Below are 20,244 nucleotides of genomic sequence, written 5' to 3'. Positions count from 1 at the left end.
ACCGATTATAGAAAGCGCTTCCATCACGCTTCGCCGCCTGCTCAATGGTCTTTGTAAATTGGTCGAACATTTTTGTAGTGGTCATCGGATGAAGCACTGGGTGATGGAGCGCTCATATAATATAGGTACCTTCAGAAATACATAATCCTAACTAATATTATAAATGCGAAAGTAACAGTGTCTGTCTGTCTGTCCGTCTGTCTGTTTGTCTGTTACTCTTTCACGCCAAAACTACTGAACGGATTTGAATGAAATTTGGTATACATACGATCTAGACACTGGGAAGGAACATAGGCTACTTTTTATCCCGGAATTCCCACGGGAAAACATTTTAAGGCGAAGCGAAGCGCGCGGGAACAGCTAGTGAGAAATAAAAGAAACCCTGGATTTGTGCTTTGGAAGTAGGTTCACTGTATCCTGACCTATGGTGTCGTCCAGTGTATATCTAACCTAAAAGGGTAATGTGCAATGCGATACACAAAAACCTACACATTACCAGATCCAGTTTGTTCTTAACACATAATGTAAAGTATTGAATTACAAAAATCTAGTGACTACATATACCATTTCATATACCCGCTACATAACACTAGATTGGAATTTGGATATGAAATTCAAGGTTAAAAAGGTACTATTAGAACCAAAGCAAGAGCTATTTATTTAAATGTTCTGCTCCACAAAACAGTTTCACTAACATTTTCGATTTCGATCACTGCGGTTATTCGCCGGCCTAATAAAAAAGTAGACATTAAGAATGTATTAAATTACAATGATACGAATTCGTGACTGCCGTCGTGGATAACTCACAAATTATGTTCCTTCGAATAAAGAATAGCTGCAGAAAGGTCTACGGTCGTAGTCAGGATAAAGACAGAGCACACTGCTGCCGCTACACGAGTTCTTTATCCACGTAGGTAAACGTCACTATATCACGTTTCGCCATAAATACGGCGTTGTGATTAAAGGAAAAAGTTAGTATATCAACGTTGACAAGAACCCTGCCTGATATAGTTAGAGGTAGAGAGAAAAATAGGTTTACGTTTCGGAAATAGTGTTTATTTTTAATAAGTATAATTATATACAGGGTTATTGGTAAGTAGACCGGATCCTTTCAGGAGGTGATAGAGGAAGGCATTTCCAGTCGATTGAATCCAATAATGCATTATCCTAAACTTAACCATTTCTAAGATATTTAATATTTAAGTGTTTTCTAATGTTTTGCCAAAATTTTATGCATTTTATTTTTTTCTGTTTTAAGCATAAAATTTTGGCAAAAAATTAGAAAAACCTAAAATATTAAATATCTTAGAAATGGTTAAGTTTAGGATAATGCATTATTGGGTTCAATCGACTGGAAATGCCTTCCTCTATCACCTCCTGAAAGGATCCGGTCTACTTACCAATAACCCTGTATATCTTACTGATACATTTGAGTAGTGTATTTGTGATGATAACTTAATATGTTGATACTATTAACAAGCAGAAATAGCAAGTAAGGTTAGAATAGCTGGAAGCGGAGCGTGAAAAGCCAAAAAACAATAGCAGCTCTTCTGGAGTTTTCTTTTCTACACCAAATGCAAATTGAAAGGGAAATTTTCAAGGATGTCCGTTACATCAACAAAAGAATATTATTTTTACTGTTATTCGACTTCTTTGTCGTGGAAGGGTAAATTTTTGGGACGCACAAAATAAACATTGCTGTTTTAAATTTCGCAAACAGCTAATAAGCTTGTCATGTTTTTTCATGACTGCTGGTTTGTGATTTTAGGTCGAAGGTATTATGATGCGCCTGTTACTGTAACCGTTAGTCGGTTATGACCCTAACCTGATTTTAAAATGACTAACGGCCTTGGTATTGTATATTTACATGATAATAATTATAAATTAGCAATAACTTATATCCTTTTACCATGTCCGGTGTTGGTGACTGTCATCGTGGTAAAACGAAGAACCTTCTTTTTGTGCACAACTATTATTATAACTTGTAGAAATGACCTGATAACTAACTTCTTATGGAATCTTTTAGAACAGAATGTTGTCTTTTAAGAAAGATATTCAGTACCTGCCTACTTATCTACGTCGGGTGAAGTCGGTTTAGGTATACCTACTTCCTAGATCCTGAAAAAATAATATCCTAAGAGTAAGTTCCAGCCAATTAGGCTCACAGCGAAGTTAGCGTGACTGGGTCCTTCATACACAAGTGCTAATAATACTGTGTATTCGTTTTGCAGTGATAACTTGCATACTGCTAAATAGTTTTGCAAATTATGACTTCATTTCGAGTTTATTTCCACAGCTTTTACATCTATAGGTATAGTGTCATTTATATCTAGGTATAGGATGTTTGAGGCCTATGTTCAGCAGTGGACGTCCTATGGCTGAGATGATGATGATGATGATAAGATATTTAAACTTAGCTACTCATAGCTATGCATTTGTATTTTTATTCAATTACTTGACTACTTGTAGTATTAGCCAGCCTTTACCGACCCGCTGGATGAATGACCTTAGGTAGGCAGCCGGTAGCGGCTGGATGAGGAAGGCCAAGGACAGAGTTCTGTGGCGCTCCTTGTGAGAGGCCCTTGTCCAGCAGTGGACGATCACTGGATGATGATGATGGAGTACTTGAGTTAACGCTGAAACAACAACTCTACCAGTTCCCATTTATTACTCTGGCATTGCGAATCTCTGGTGGAAACAGAACCATATTTTCCTAAAGCTATATATCTCTTAGATAAAGAAAACATCAACCAAAGCAGTACAAAAACACTAGGCAAAAAAATAATGGTCTACGTTTAATGAAACAAAAGACTATAATAAGTAACCTTACTTTTCTTCCGCATGACGAGGTCAATCGTGACCGTTGCGAATTCCAAACTAAATAAGCCACTAATGGCCTGTTTCACCATGTCTACATAAAAGTTATCTGCGTGGTAAAACGCATGTCGTACTCATATAAAACCTAAGTAATACCTAGGGTCAGACTTTATAGAAACAATTCAGTAAATTTATAAACAGTTTAGATTTACTTCCAAATTATTATACTTATATTATATTTTTTAATTTAATAAATCAGAATTGACGGGGTTTACTCTTGCTTGACGGAATACTTCCGTTTGAGTTGACGACCATAACAATAACCCTGGGATGACATTGAAATATCCGTTCCGTTAGTTTTATAAAATAATAAATATGTACTTAGTAAATTAAATTTATTTAATGAAGTTTAGAAGCCTTTACAATGATGTGACGCGATGACAAACGGACCCACAGTTTTCAACCTTTGAATCATTTGGACATAACATAAAAACACTATAAAAAGAACGCAAATGAATCCTAATTCGCTATAAATTTCGATATTAATAATTAAAATTGAGTTTCGCATTAGAGAAAGTTTTCTCTTTAATGAGTTTTCCTTAAAAACTCCAATTCATCGCTTTCATTTGAATTGAATATTAAGTTCATTGAACAATATTGCCCAATTTATTATTTAGCACCATGGTAAAGTGTTTTACTGCAGTTTAAGGACAGGCACTTTTTTGTAGATTACCTACTTAGACTTATTGCCAATTTCTCCATAGTCGGTTAAAGCATAACCAGGTTAGCAGCAACCAGCATAACCATTAGTGGTTGACTTTTGACACATCTGTCAAGAATTTTATATGGAGATGACGTATAATTGATGAATCATCCCTGGTCGGTTAGATAACCGACTATGGAGAAATTGGCACTTAGTTTGCTCTAAGGCAGTCTAAGGTAATGGCACGTTTCATTATTTGTCACAGATTAGAATATCATAATACCCGGAGAAAGTATTAAATTATAAAGATACACCTCTAAACGCTTACATAAGCGGTGATAATAATTTGCTACCATTTATAATTCTAGTATTAAATTACCTCCTAGTCTCACCTAAAGTTATACCTAGAACCAATAAATTTACGGTGCAATACTGAACGTTACCTGGTGGTAATAAAGTGCTTTTGAATGAGTTGAATCATCGATAGATCCGATACTATCAGTCCCATTGAGAGAACTTGGATTTTATCAGCGCTTGGAGCCATTTCGTTACCATATTCAATACTGACCAGCGTATCTTGAGCTCCAACTTTGACTGGCTTAAAGGCTATAGCGGGTCTTGTACTGGAAAGGATTACTTTCACTAGAATGTTATACTCCCAGCAATGATCATTAGGTGTTATCGGTAATAGTATTGCTACAGTTAAATATAATAGGAACCACGTAACTTGACCAATGCAGAAGACACTTTTTGACGGTGTTGGTGGAATTTTTAAAACCGCGCCACGCTATTGCTGCGTTCTGTGCTGCTTGGTCGCTATTGGTCTATTCGATCATGATACTTACTCCGAATCCTTCCTATCATTTATTTATTTATAAACTGCAGATGGCTTTAATTTTACTCTTTTTTCTTTCATGTACCTTTATTGCCGCTCTGCGGTGACTAAGTTTATGAAGTAATAAATTTGCTAGATTTAATTTCTTAATTAATTTACAGTTATTTGGCTTTACGGTTAGGTATGACAATGATAAAATTTACCTAAGCCTGTTTTATTAAAAAACTTCCCACCCGAGGTAATATTAATATCTCGATGTTTTCCAATTTAGAAACCAGACTGGTTTTTAGCTTCTCCGCCACTTCACTATGCATTATGCATTTTTGCATCATTTAGTGAATTGGTTTCGTTTTAAAATAGCAACATTATCTAGAAAATTTGACCGTTCTTTTTTTTTTGAGAATCCTGTTTAAAAGGAGCCGGGGTTTTTTGTTTTTTTTTTTGGCCAGACCTCATTTTTGCGGGTTCCGCTCATCTGGCATAATCTTTATTGACCAAAACTCATTTCGCATAACTCGTATGGTCTAAACTTTTTTGGCCGAACCATCACTTTGTCAAGACTTATGTGGCATAAGGCTCGTTTCGTCTAAAACTCTTTAGGCACAATCTTTAAACACCTAAGTTTCGTTTGCTCAAATTTATGTTCGTCTATACCCTATGTATAATCTTGTTTCTTCTAATGTTATCTTAATAAATAATATATTAAGTATGTAGTAAATGTACAAATTGTGGTATTTTTCTCCTACATCCCGAAAATCACGATATTGTATGATCAAAAAATCGAAAGTTAACGACCAATATAATTATTCCAAACCCCATGAGATCGAAACCTAAAAATAGGTGCGACGACGAGCAAAGCGAGGAGGAGCGTGTTAGGTGCACATGTTCATCAAAACCAAAGCGGAGCGCAGCGAAGCGGAGCGGAGCGTTTTCCAAACAGCGGAAACAATACAAGGCACCAGTTTGCGCTATGTAGGGAGACGCTCCGTCAAAGTTAAAGCCAAATGAATATTATTACTTTGTATAAACCTATGCCATAGCATTATTAGGCTATTCAAGATTTGGCCATACCATTATTAGGCTAAACAATGTTATGCGAAATAACTTTTTACTAAACGAGATTTATGCCATACGATTTTCGGCGTAACGAGACTTTGACCAAACGTTACTATGCAATACGAGATTAGGCAAAAAAATCTTATGCCAAAAAAGGTAGAACCCATTTTTGCACCTGTAATCCTTGGCAAGATTGCTTTTCTCTGGCGATTTATATAAATTCTGTGGTATTCCTAAATCTTTCTACAGTCTATTCACGTATCTACCACGCACGCGCGATATCTACTCAAAGTGATTAAAAAACTTAACCAATTGGTCACATATTTAACCGTATCGCATACCGATTGCACTCACAAGTAGGTACCTGCGGAGCCAGCGCTTGCGACACTTTTCGTAGCAAAAATCACGATTCTGACATTTCAAATATCAGCGCTCGTTCTAAGGCTTCTAAGGAATTCACCGGCGTACTTACCTTTCATAGAGCGAACTTTAACTTCAATTCTCAAAAACACTCTTGTAATCTACGATGTAGAGTCGAAATTCACTGGAACGGTTTGCAGACCTTTCATAGATCTGCGAACTTTAAGTGCTGGGTTGTGTTAAACACTCTTATTAATGTAGCTTTAGGGTTTAGATTGTAATAGTTTATGTAACGCTGTGTTTGAGATGTTCCCTTCACCAGGCTATCCTTGGGGTGCGTATCGCGAACTCTTTCAATTGTGATGTGGAACAATTGCGTACTGACTTGGTATGCAGTTTCCTTTAGTACTTATACTATAATTACTAGTCAGTAGGTCAGTGATGCAGATACCTATATTTTTCATGAAGGATAGCACCATAGTAGAGAACTGCTTATGGTAATTTCACATTACATTATTCAGAGGTAATCAACCTGTGGGTGAATTGTACGACGTAAAATATGATATAATGTTGACCGTTTACTTATTATTTTCTAATCTTTGTTTCAGGTAAGTCGTCTAAATGTGGAACTGCTCAGCATTTTTTTAAGAGAAATATTTTCCTGAATAATGTAAGTTGTAAAAATCTATAAAAATCCTATCCTCGGTCTAACAATTTACTACCTGATTGAAGCCTTTGGTAAAGCGGAGGTCGTCCCACTCTACGTAAGCATGTAAATCCATTTGTTTGACACAAACTTCTACCTTCTACATATTTTCAATTTCATTTTTTACGAGGCACATCACTACCTTTTAATATTTTATTGCAAAGTCTTACGCATGCATTCGCAATATGATAAGTAATGTAAGTAATAGGTGTATTGTTGTTATATAAATAATGAAACTCATGTTATGCGCCTTTGTCTAGTCTAATTACGACATTTCCTTATATGCGTACTTGAGAGAATATTATAAACTTGCTTTGAACAAATACTATCATTTCATACCGACTTTATTGTGCCCATTTCAATACTTTACATATTTTTCAATAGTCTTACATATTTTTTAATATTAACACATTTTCAAAAAGGTTTCTTTTAAATGTGTGTAAAGTTACAGATATTTTGATGATAAATTTCTATGATAACACTGATCAAGTCATTTATCCCATGAAATAAGTGAAGTTTACATTGAGCCATGTTACCCATGGCTTAAAAAAAAATATATACCTACCTACTTAACATCCATTGGTTAGGGGGTCACAAATAGTTCACAAAAGTTCGCTAAAATTTAAATACAATCCGTTTCCCGGCCAATTATAAGTTTAGGGCAATAATTATGATATATTTAGCTCTGTCACAACACAACACAACTACAACTCTACGTGATTAGGCGTGAAGTAATTAAAATATTGCAATCCGCCTATTTGTCAACATTCATAATTGTACTTGTCAAAATATAAATGATTGCCCAGCTTACTTGACCTTGTTGGTTATAATAATTGAATATTAGAATTGTTTCCAAATATTATGTAGAATAAGATATTTTTAAAATTATATTTAAATTAGAATTATTTTATTGTACATTACTAACAAAATTATTATTTATTTACAAACCCTTTATTGCATACATACAAAACATACTGAACTTTCATTACCGGGCCAACGCTATTTAGCGTTTTTTTTGTAATGTGTAATATGGGTGTCTAGCCTGAAATGAATGACTATTTATTTATTTATTTTGTTGTTTACGCGACTATAATATTTATAGACAAATAATGAAAGAGTTTTTTTAGGTCTTTTAAGTAAATACGGAAAAAGGGCTCTTACAATGCAATCATTGAGCATAAATACATTGTAATTATATACCATTAGCAAAAATTATGATACAAACGTACTACAGACATACATTATACCTAATTAACAATAAAATGTAAAGCCACTCTAGCTAGTGTTAGTTATGTATTTTATTTTATATTCCATTAAAAATGTTACCGTGTAGGTATGTAAGATCAATTAATAACTTTGTAATCATATTAAGCAATTATACCTAGAACTGTAGTAAAATCTGTGATAAAACCAATAGTATCATTCAGATACCTCATTAAACTGCAGTATATTTTGTAGGTAGCGTATTTGCTATAAAACGGCAATACGGTAAACTGTTTCATTAATATTTCTGTATTATCGTTAAACTGTATATCTGTATTAAATGCGTAAATTTAAGTAATTTTATAGTTAATACTATGTAGATAAATATTGCAAGAGAAACAAGCATTCACATTTTTATTCATGCACATAATAATTGTTTTATGCATTTTGGAACTTAAGAGCGTAATACGATTCAATTGCTCGTATATTTTATGTGCAACTATAAACCCGAGTTAAAGGTCGAAACGAAAAGTCCAGCATACGTGGCATTTACACGGGGGTTACTCTATACTGTCGAAAAACGAACTAGGGCTGTCGAGCAATCGGCTCGTTTAATACATCGAGATAGAGTCTCCGAAACTTCGTTTTCCGTCATATAGAGTGACCCCCTAGGTTCACAAGTAGGCTGATAGATCTTTGTGTCTATGCCCTTTTCGGCACAATCGTTGACGTTTGCGCAACACCACAGACAGAAACGACAAATCGTGGTCAAAACATAGTAATTCTTAAAGATATGGTCAGCAACTTGTGTGGTAAGGTAAATGCGGGGTATTGCAACTGTTAGGTAAAGTGTAAGTACCCATTTGAGAACAAGCGAATTATAGAAGCATGTTAGGAGGAAATAACGATATTGGTTTAGTATAGTACATGAATTGCTAAATATACAAAAGCGATTGTTTTTATATAGTAGATAGTTTAGTTTGAAAAGACGGCTCAAGAGTTTCATATCCTTTTTCGAACGGAGACTAGTTTGTAAAAAGTTGACGTTCATCAGATTTATGAAAAAAAATTCAAAAAATAAAAGCATTTGAGTTTGACCTGTTATATTACCGGTTAATTACTGTATGTATTCACCTTTGATTATGGTGTTCAATTTTTTTGATCTATTACCTAACATTATTCTGCAGACTCCCTTTACTCTAAACGGGTGCCGTAAATCCATCAGAGCTAAGGGAGAAAGCGATCTCGATAAACAATAACTAACATCATAAGCAGTAAATCACGCGCATTTGCTTTAATCTGGAAACTCTCACTTTTAACTTCACAAAAGCTCAGTCAAAACTCACTCGGTAACAAAACAGCATCAGAAGTCACGAAATGCTAAAATCCACGAATTGTGAGAAATAAAGAATGAAAACAAAGCTAGAGATGAAAGCTGCGATGATTTTTTCACGACGAATCGTCATCACGGTTCCCAGCACACAATTATGTAAGAATAAGATCATAATCCCGTAATAAGTTATAACAATTGTTTATGAAAACGAAAGTGTTGTGGCATCATTCAGCCAGGTAATACTGCGTTAGAGTTTGAATAATAATTTTGAGTTGACAAGAGGCAATTAGAGATCATAAGCTTTCACACGACGTGGGATAAAGCCCCGGCTCACTCTTGTTTCATTATGTTTGCGTCATAAACCCGTGGGTTGATCAATGGTGGTGAAAATGGCTGAGCTCGCATATTATAATGTAAGACATAAGTCATGTATGAAGCGGTGATTTGTGAGATAGCAATCGAAATGGTGCACCAAGTGTAGGTTGTCTGACAGAACAGTCAACATATAGTTACTCAAATTTGTATGGCACGGAGCTAATGCAGCGCGTATACCGCTAGGTGGCGACTCTCCTGCGCCATACAAATCGACATTTACTCACCACTCACCACTACTCGAATGGAGAAAAAACTCGCACTTCCCATGTAGGAATATATATATCTATCTAAAGCAGACTATTGAACTATGCAACAATGTTTCCTTCTAAAAGAAAAACAATCTCATTTCTATGAAATACCTACTAGCAACTAATTGGTCAGAAAGTGAAGATTATCTTAACTTTTTCATACTGAAACTAGTCTGAATCATGCAATTGATATAATTGTAGGCATTCTCAAGTGTCGGGTGAAGATAAACGGACATAGTAGTAATAAATTGAAGCGTTCCTGAAATGCCTGGAGTTGCCATATTCGTAGCGACGAGGCGATCCTAAAACAGCGTAACTTTTTGTGCGGGAAATTTATAATAGTTTTCAGCAATTTAGGTGAGTACTTCTTGGACAAAACCTTGCACTTGTATTTTTATCATAATGCTTCGAATAATAAAGAATATAATAATAATAACTGTCATGGATAGTCCCGCTGGGATCACAACTCTAGGCCTCGAGTGCTGATTCTCTCACTAGCTACATCATCATCATCAGCCAATAATCATCCACTGCTGGACATAGGCCTCTCCCACGGAGCACCACAACACTCGGTCCTCGGCCTTCCTCATCCAACCACTACCGGCTACCCGCCTAAGGTCCTCAGTCCAGCGGGCAGGAGGGCGTCCCACGCTGCGTTTGCCTGTTCGTGGTCTCCACTCGAGAGCTCGTCTACCCCAACGGTTATCGGTTATTCGGCAACTACAAAATCAATTGTGTGTATTTTATTACATACACTCACAGTCATAGATGTCACTTGTAGGTTAACTTTTATGTTACCTACTTACCATAATATATCCTAGTGCTGCTTCGTTAACCACAATTTTCAATTACTTACCTAAGAAATGTCTTGCAATTTTTACCTGAATAGCCCACCAGTAGCATTACTTTCATTGCTTCAAAGAAAGGCGGTTGCACATGTCCCCACAATGTCCTCGAAACGTCGGGATAACAGGGTGACCATGACTTCGAATAATGTAGGTAATCATATAATAATATATATTTTTCACACTTGAATTTTTACTGAAACTTACAAAGCTTTGAAAACTGTCTAGCAAGATACAGTTTAACCAACATTGAGTAAAAAAATAATTAAATGTGGAATCAGGTATACTTACATAATTTATAATATTCCAAATAAGTGTTTATGTTGGCAAAGACTGCGATAATATGACATTTATTTTTTAAAGCTAAATCAAAACATTACGTATTTATCATTTTCTCAAAAAAAAGTAATTTAACACTTAAACTAAGCATAAACCATTGCCACCCTCGCCGCTGAACGCATAAAATTCTATAGCACAATTAGTGATAATTATATCATGTCCGGAAGACCTGTGCCACTGGCGCGCTTCGAAACATGGTCATTGGGTGACAGGCTTTCATAAAGGCTAATTACTATAACACTTATGCTGAGCCTGGGCTTTTGAATCAGGCTAATCTGACATCAGAGCTACTGTCATAACATGGTGTCCTCTTGTGTCGTTTTCTTAGATCAACACTCTTATTACAGTGCTGGAAGGAGTGTTTTTGTATGAAAAAGATATGTGCTTATTGCGTGTAATGAAAGGACAGTAGGTGACTTGGATAATTTAAAGATGGGATGGTTTTTGTAGCGGAAAGCCTGTATCAGACCTCTTCGAGACTGCTTGCTAACAATTTTTTATAAGACTCAAATATTTCCGTTTTTTTACTACTTTATAGAACATATAATAATAATAAATAAATATGTGGGGACATCTCACACACGGCCATCCGATCCCAAGCTAGGCCAAGCCTGTATTATGGGTATCGGACAACTGATATATCTACACAAATACATAGATAGATACATACTAAATATAAATATCAACACCCAAGACCCGAGTACAAATATCTGTCTTTAAACAAATATCTGCCCCAGCCGGGAATCGAACCCGGGACCTTCGGCTTAGCAGTCAGGGTCACTAACCACTACACCATTCGGCCGTCAAGACATAACTTCGCTGGTCACGTGATCTTTTTACCGTGGATAGTAAACGAATTTACAAAAGTTGTTCAGAAGATTTACCCTTTGAGTCTTTCCTTTCCGATGGTACACTATTTACAGGACTGTCTTCTTTTTTGGAAAAATTCATTATACCTACTGTAAGTATGTAGCTTCAAAAAATGAAAAAGAATGGACAGGCATAATATCAAGGTTTCCCCGTTTTCCAACATTACAGTAAAAGCCTACCTCACACCTACACATACATCAGTAAAACCCGGCAGTGAGACTGAATAGTGCATTCTAATATTGTAATAAGTTGATAACTATAAAGTGGTAATACTAGTCCAGTCCCGGAAGGTTCAACTAGATAGACAGGTGTTTTTCATTTGTCTAACAATGTAGGCGCGGTTAGTCGCCAATGTCTAGACATTGATTTATCTATTCAACTGTGCCTAAGATAACGCTAATTGACCACAATTATGTAAAAAAAATACTGTAAAAAATGGCTTCTTGGCATTCCGTCTCAGTGTTTGAATGGCCAATCTACAAGTTTTGGTAAAAATAGAAATAAATATTAGGTAATTGTTTTTTCTTTGCGATTAGATATTTTGTTTTTGGAAATAACTTCACTAACTAAATAGTGACATGATTTTTTTTCTTTATATAATACTTAATATTTATTTCTACAGTTTTACGAAAAAAAGTTTTATCTGAGTAGGTACTTAACATAAGCAAATAAGTAGTAGATGATTGTACTAGCAAATACATAAAGTATACAATTTGAATGTCACAGACGACGACTCTATTCTACAGTAAGGTACACTCAGACTACTTATATCTGGGTCGTTCTGCTTCAAAGAATAAGCTCAAATAACGGCATCGTAGGTTCTACTGTCTGACCCTTTTAAATCTTATTGCAATGGAAATAGAGATAATTTTAGTGAACGTTACCTGTGCTGATAATTTATGCGGTTTTTAAATTACCTTTGTTACGCTGCCTTCGGGAGTTGATGTCATAATTTGGTTTAAGTTTGTAGAGTGTAAAGTTTAAACGTACGTTTATTGTACTACACACGTATTTGTTGTGTAATATGTAATTAACTATCTATTACAAAGAATTATCTTATACTGTGGTAGATCGTCTAAATTCCTACATTTATATTAGTGTGACTATTGTGACCTAAAACATACCTACTTGGCGATCACATAAGTTTGATCACTAAAAACATCCTCGACCACCAAGTACATTGGCTCATCGTAGATAATCGATTAATATCTTCCAAGACATAGAGAGACCTCCATGTCTAAAATCTATCCAATATCTCGATACAAATCGATCATCGTTCTCGATTCTCACATCGAGAAATACGGTATCGAGTCAGTCACCTCCGCGGGGGGTGAGCAGCTACAATTTAGAATTTTCCACATTAAAATCGTCCACAAACTATTATTTCAGACCCGTTACTACAAAACCCTTGGCAAGAGAAAATTATACGAAATTACCGAAGAAATGGTTCAGTTCATTCACTCTGTGCAATATTGTTAGTAGTTTGTAGGCGTTTATTCATTCAAATAAACCTTGTCTCAAGTCCTGCTTGGCTAAACTTTAATTTAAAACTTACTTTCGTATGTAATAAAGATGAATTTACCTTGAAATTTATGTATACCGAGGGACATTGTCAGAGTGAATGTAGCACTTTGGCACTTTCTAAGGTAAATTATGGGTTTAGGTGATAGCCCCAGTATTGTTTGGTCTAATTGGAAGCGATCTGACGGCGCCACGACCGTAGAACTGTTTAATGAACACAGAATGCACTTATGTAATAAATATGCTTGTTAACCCCTGACTCCAAATATAGTATACCAGCATTTACTTATATGTTACCTATAAGTTTATTAGGAAATATTTTATAAGATGTATTATGTATATTGGAATCCCTCCCACTGTATCATTCTATCCATGTATCTTTATGAATAAATATTGGTTCAATTGACAAATGCTGCTCAATAACTCTTAGCAACATTGAGCTTTATTTAAAATAATGAAAGGTCTGCAGACCCCTCATTGTCGCAGATCGCTTGCAGCGTTTAGAAACCTGAGCCAGATTGAATTTCTCGCATCAATTCTAGCAAATAGCTGCACCGCAGCAATACCGTACAGACTCCCTTTCTAGATAACGGTGTCTATGGTCCCGAGTCTGTGGTCCCGTGTCTATGGGACGAATAATTATTTTGAGGTTCGCAGAACTAATTGCAAAATATATATTATTTTATTTTACTAACAAGTAGTAAGATTCATTTTTTTTATAAAATAGCCAATGAAATACTTGTCCACTCGATCCATCAATGCACACAACCCATGAATAGTTAACTGCAGTTATGCTTCCTTCAAAACTGGAGGGTTGCGCCATAATCTCCACGCTTAGCAGGCCAGTTAGAGATATAACAAAATACAAACACAAATCTCACCCAAGACCCGAAATAAATTTGTTGTCTTTAAACAAATATCTGTCCAATCGGTGATCGAACTCAGGATCCTCGGAGTAGCAGTCACAGTCACTAACCACTGCGCCCAGATTATAAAAGTTTAGTGGCATTGCATTTTGAAAGGCTTTTATGATCCGCACAACTGTGTTAGTGCAAAATTCAAATACTAGTTTGTAATCTATGGTCCGCCCGGGACCCCCCGGGTTCACCTCTATTTATAATCAGATGCAGATAAGATACAGATGTCATTGTGAAATATCGGATAGTATTTATGTGCGCGACCGCTAAATGCTATAAATCTGAACTGATAAATAGAGTATCGGGGCCCATATAGCTGTGTATTTCAATGAATGGACGAGGAAACCTGAATATTGTAATTAATTGGAAGACATTAACAGATAATTATCAGAATAGGGCTGTTATTTTATTAAAAGTTTTGCCATCTTTATTACCTAGTACACGCTAAGACATTTCTCCAAGCTACATTTAACCTTTAAAAGTTTTCTTATTAGAATACTTATAGTAGTGGATATTGATTTGGTATTAAAATATAAAGTTTCACATTGCAGATATTAAAAAAATAAAGCTGCCAGTCGACTTTAATCGAATCGAGAAACGAGCTCATCAATCGGATCTTGTCCCACCAATCTTAACGAATCCGCTGTGAAGAGTCTCTAATAATGCGGGAAATTAATAAACAGCTAAGACATCCGGTATCTAACTACCTAAATCCGGTCCGAAGGACCGTCTCATCTCACTCATCAGTTAATCTGTACCACGATCTGTGGCGCAGGAAACATCTATTTCTACTCTGTGGAACTTATAAATTAGCTGTCACGTGATCTTAGAGTACTCTGTGCAAATTAATCTGTTATCGTTTTTGCAAGCGCTTATTTTCTATGCATCTAGACTTTTAGAGTAGTGGGTCTAATGTTCCTAATGACATAAATTGAGTTTTTATAGTGTATAACTTCATACGTGTATGTAGGCAACGTTCACTGTTATAAATAGGAAGCAGACTACATCATTATAATATTATTACCAATCACATAGTTTATTTAGTTTATTTAACAATTTTTGTACTGAATATTTAAAACTAGGTACTACGAAGATCAAAACAGTGTTCGTCTTTTCGAGTTGCTAAATACTATTCATAAGCCACATGTGACGAGTCGTCCTACTAATCTGGTTTTACGAATAAAATGCTTAAATAACAAAGAAGTAAGGTTCCGTAATTGCTTACATATATTATTTTTAAACATTACTTACTTTTTCCAGTTTTTCACTTGAGTGAAATTATTCTATACATCGTTATCATCATCATCATTATCAGCAGCCTATAGCTGTCCACTGCTGGACGTAGGCCACTCTCAAAGCACGCCACTGGATGCTCTCCGTAATTCCCTAATTCTATGCGTAAAATTCAATTACAAAATTTAAAAAAAACCGGCCAAGTGCGAGTCGGGCTCGCGCACAAAGGGTTCCGTAGCTTAAATCAACCTATCTCAAAAACTATAAGAGATACTTTGATCAAACCAAAAATCGTTGAAAGAGTTAATTAGCATGCATCACCTCTATTTTTTTTAGAATTTTATACCCCGTAGTTATAAAAATAGAGGGGGGGGGGGACATACTTTTTACGACTTTGAGAGCTGATATCTCAAAAACCGTTCACTTTAAGAAAAATGTTTTTTAGAAAACTTTATATCATTTTAAAAGACCTTTCCATTGATACCCCACACGGGTATGTACATCGAAAAAAAAAATTTCATCCTTCAGTTACATGTATGGGGGGCCCCACCCCCAATTCTTTTTTTTACTATTTAGTGTCATATTTTTGTAGCGGTTCATACAACACATATTCCCATCAAATTTCATCACTGTAGTACTTATAGTTTCCGAGTAAATCGGCTGTGACAGACGGACAGACGGACAGACGGACAGACGGACATGACGAAACTATAAGGGTTCCGTTTTTGCCATTTTGGCTACGGAACCCTAAAAATACATATTATTATTATGATTACAACAAGTAACTCAATAACTATTATAGGTACCTAATCTATAAATAAAATACACATATAAACTAAGAACGTTCTACAAAATTCATTAAACAAACCACGTCAATTCTCAGCATCCTCTGCGAAACCCTAAAAGAAACCACTTGTAGCTGCACCAACGCAGATTGAACAAACAATGGCGATACTTTCGTGTATTTGTAACCTGTCATTATGTGAATAGCACATTTGACGGCGCATTCAATGGCTAACCAGCCGAGACTGCAGGGTTGTCACTGCACCATAGACTATGGCTGTTTTAAACAGTTTTAGTGATACATAGCTTAATTCTTCAGACATTCTAGCTTAATCACTAATTCAAAAGCTTCATTAATTTGACGGCCGACTGGTGTAGTGGTTAGTGACCCTGTTAACTATGCCGAAGGTCCCTGGTTCGATTCCCGGCTGGGAAAACAACTATCTGATTTGTTTAAAGACAGATATTTGTACTCGGGTCTTGGGTGTTGATATATTAATATGTATCTATCTATGTAATTATGTAGATATATCTGCTGTCCGATACCCATAACACAGGCTCTGTCTAGCTTGGGGTCAGATGCGTGTGTGCGATATCCCCACATATTATATTATACTAGCTGTTCTCGCGCGCTTCGATTCGCCTTAAAAAGTTTTCTCGTGGGAATTCCGGGATAAAAAGTAGCCTATGTTCTTTCCAAGGGTCCAGACTGTATGTATACCAAATTTCATTCAAATCCGTTCAGTAGTTTTGGCGTGAAAGAGTAACAAACAGACAGACAGACAGACAGACAGACACAGTTACTTTCGCATTTAAAATATTAGTTAGGATATTAGTTAGGATTATTTGACATGGTCGATTCATTAATAGGTAATGTATGAATTCTGCATAGGTGCGTAATGTCGGTAATTCGCCCAATTATATGTTGCTGGATTTTAGTTGCATTGGATTTTCAATTACCGTAGTTCTTACTTCTTGAATACCACCTCTAATATAGATATACACTGTAATGTAAGTTTCCAACTTTGTCTTTATAGTGACAACCCTATATTCAGTCAAGTTGTTAGTAAAACGAAATTGACGATTCCTAGAGCATGTTAAATTGTTAAGCTCATTGTATTGTTCGAGCTTGTCCGACAATCGTGGCCTCCTTACTTAGACATAACATTTGCAAGAGTTTTTCTCTAATAACATACAGGAACATACAGGTCGGTTGCCCCCCAACCCGTTGGACTGATGATCTGCGGAAGGTAGCGGGAAGCCGCTGGATGCAGATGGCGGGTGACCCTTTGGGGTGGCGATCGTTAGGAGAGGCCTATGTCCAACAGTGGACTATAGAAGGCTGAGAGAGAGAGAGAGAGAACATACAGGAAAACCAGTAAAAAATCCGCAAATTAAATGATTTCTTACTAAAAAGGGAAACAAGATAACAACTCCGAAAATTCGTATTGAAGAAAGTATTTTAGCGTTTCCTTTCTGCACAACTAAGTACCTACATATTGTTCCGCCTACACGCTATTCTATTACAAGTATACTATTCTGTTCAAATGCTAATTGACCGTAAAATGTATCTAAACTGTCGGTTCACAATTGCAAGCAGATTTCCTCATTGTGATCGCTCTACCATCACGGTACTGGAGGGTTACTCTATACTGACGAAAAACGAACCATGTCGTGCAATCGGCACGTTTAATACAACGGGATAAAGTCGTGGCTCGCGCAGCAGCGCAGCGCTCCGAACTTAGTTTTTCATCATCTAGAGTGACCCGGTACGGAAAACTAAACATTACCTTTTGCTCTTTGTACCGCTCTTAATTCTAACCCCATAAGTGTTAAATTGGAACTTTGAACTTTTTTCATTTAGAATACTCTATCTTCTGTAATAACAATCCAACTGTAAATCTTACAAAGCGTTCCTCTATTGTTGATGTGTAAATTTTGTCGGTGAAAGTTGTGGGAAATTGGCGATGTTTCTTAGCTATTGGATAGCGGTTAGTAGTACAGCTGAAAGTCCCGGGTTCTAATCTCATCCTGAAGGATATTTATTCATATTATCAGAGTTATCGGAATGGCCTCAAGGACTAGTAGAAATATAGACAGATATATTTTTCTCTGAACGGAGGAATTTTAGGTACTGCATAAATAAAAAGGTAGATATTAAAGAGAAAGTTTTACCTAGGCCTTGGTGGGATGCCTACACCAAACAGAGTATGGTTGTTACCTGATGAAGTTACCTCCGTTAGTAAAATTTTGTTTAAAATATAATTTAATGCACATAGTTACACATGTACATAAAAACTTTGTTAAATATTGATGATCATAAAAATAGAGTCAGAGGTTATTTTTAACGCCTATTGATGAAACATTGTTTTCAACATAAAGCTTTTCAATTAAATATAGTTCGTATTCCTTATTTTCTGCAAAGTACATAGAAACGTAACTACTTATATCGGTACTATAATAGTAAATAAAGCATTCATGATAGCGCGTAAATTTTAGGATAACCTTATGATGTCCACTCCATACTTATGAGATGATAATGTAACTGTAACATGCAAACCAAACAACGCACGTGTTACTTAAAATTCAGCTCAGCTGTTACATAACACATTAATGCAAGTACAGTTACCATGCCGGTACGCTTACAAGAACCAAAAGGTATCATAAGACAGAACCGCGATAGCATCGCTACAGAAACGTGAAATATTCCACCCGTATCGCGTTTGCGTAACAGAATATGCACGTGGAATTTAGATTTCGGAAACAAAATAGCCATGGTTTTAGTTTTTAATTGAATGTCTAACATATTTAAGATCTTTTGTTTCGTGGAAATGCAGGTTTGGCTGTTGAAATAGAATATGCAATGTATATGTAATCATAACAGTTAGGTATATGTATTTTGTATGAATAAATGAAATACAATTATGCCAATGAGAAAAATCAATTTCTTTTAGATTACTTTTTATGACTCTTCTTAAGGTACTGTGTCCAGTCACGATAGCACAATGATTGTAACAGCGAATGACCTTAAACCACAGCCTGCGGTTGAAAAACACTTTAGAACATTTTTGTAGTTAAAACTTTAATAGAAAAGATTAAGAAATGGGGTCAGGCGAGCGCTCGTGCTCAGAAATTGCCTAAAGCTATTTATACAAAACATTTTGTTTGTTTGTTTTGTAACCTTTTTGTAGGTATTAGTCAGTTTTTAATAGAGTAATTTAATTCAATCGAGAGTTAGTTTTTTAAAGGTTTCTTTTTTGTTACAGGTCAGTAAGCCGCTTAAGAGATTTCTTCTTCTGAGGTAAAAATACTTAAAAAAAAATACAAAACTATGAAAATGCATCCTCTATGAGATAACAACGAATGGATGCCAAGAATTTTCCTTAGAAATAGACAAGAATTTAGGTTAGACTGGCCTTAATGAATAGCTCATTAATAATTTTGGATAGCTCACTTGCAAAATCACTGAATTTCGCAAAATACACGCGTCATTATCAGCATTAACTTTGACATTAATGCATCATTGGGCTTTATTTTAATGACTTGTAAGTTCAAATATCGCAACTTTGAACTATTGGTAATAAATTAATATTAAAATGCCAATAATATGCCTACTTCTTTTGAAATAATTGTCATCAATCTTCAAATGTATATTGATGAATAATATAAGAAGTGAGTAATAAAATTGGTACAAGTAGACTACTGTAGGAAATCTTCTGAAAGAGTCATCTTACATACAATTTTACCCCGTACCTGAATTCATTTTTTATTCGGATATTTTTCCATTATTTAATTACTAACAACTGACACAAGAGGTGTTTGTGTCTATACTATCAAAACTTACACAGTTTTACATACACAGTTGTAAAACTGTGTAAGTTTTGATAGTAAAATCGACAATATCACACCCCCCTGTAGGGCTAATCTTGCTTGACGAAACTACGGTAATCACGGCGACTCTATCTCGTTGCATTAACTGTTTCCGCTTCACGGGTGCGTTATCGATATTTCTATATCGTGAATCGCCATAAATACGGCGCTGTGATTGAAGGAACGCAGATTAGACGAGTTTATCGACGTTGATAACAGACCCGTGCCGC

General features: G+C 35.6%; 1 protein-coding gene across 2 annotated transcripts in view; it reads left to right on the top strand.

Annotated features, from left to right (window-relative positions):
• LOC105387211 overlaps positions 1-20,244 on the top strand; it is a 129,128-nt gene that overhangs the window by 45,204 nt on the left and 63,680 nt on the right. Inside the window, exon 3 of one of the 2 annotated variants that reach the window (XM_048631849.1) lies at positions 19,411-19,445. The exons of the other annotated variant lie outside the window; for it this stretch is intronic. The gene's annotated coding sequence lies outside the window, so the exon portion shown is untranslated. The remainder of the gene's footprint in view (positions 1-19,410; positions 19,446-20,244) is intronic. 2 annotated transcript variants of the gene reach the window in all.

The sequence above is a fragment of the Plutella xylostella genome, chromosome 29 (assembly GCF_932276165.1).
Source record: "Plutella xylostella chromosome 29, ilPluXylo3.1, whole genome shotgun sequence".
Taxonomy (NCBI): domain Eukaryota; kingdom Metazoa; phylum Arthropoda; class Insecta; order Lepidoptera; family Plutellidae; genus Plutella; species Plutella xylostella.
Note: the sequence above shows the minus strand (reverse complement) of the source record. Positions and strands in the feature narration are given on the sequence as shown.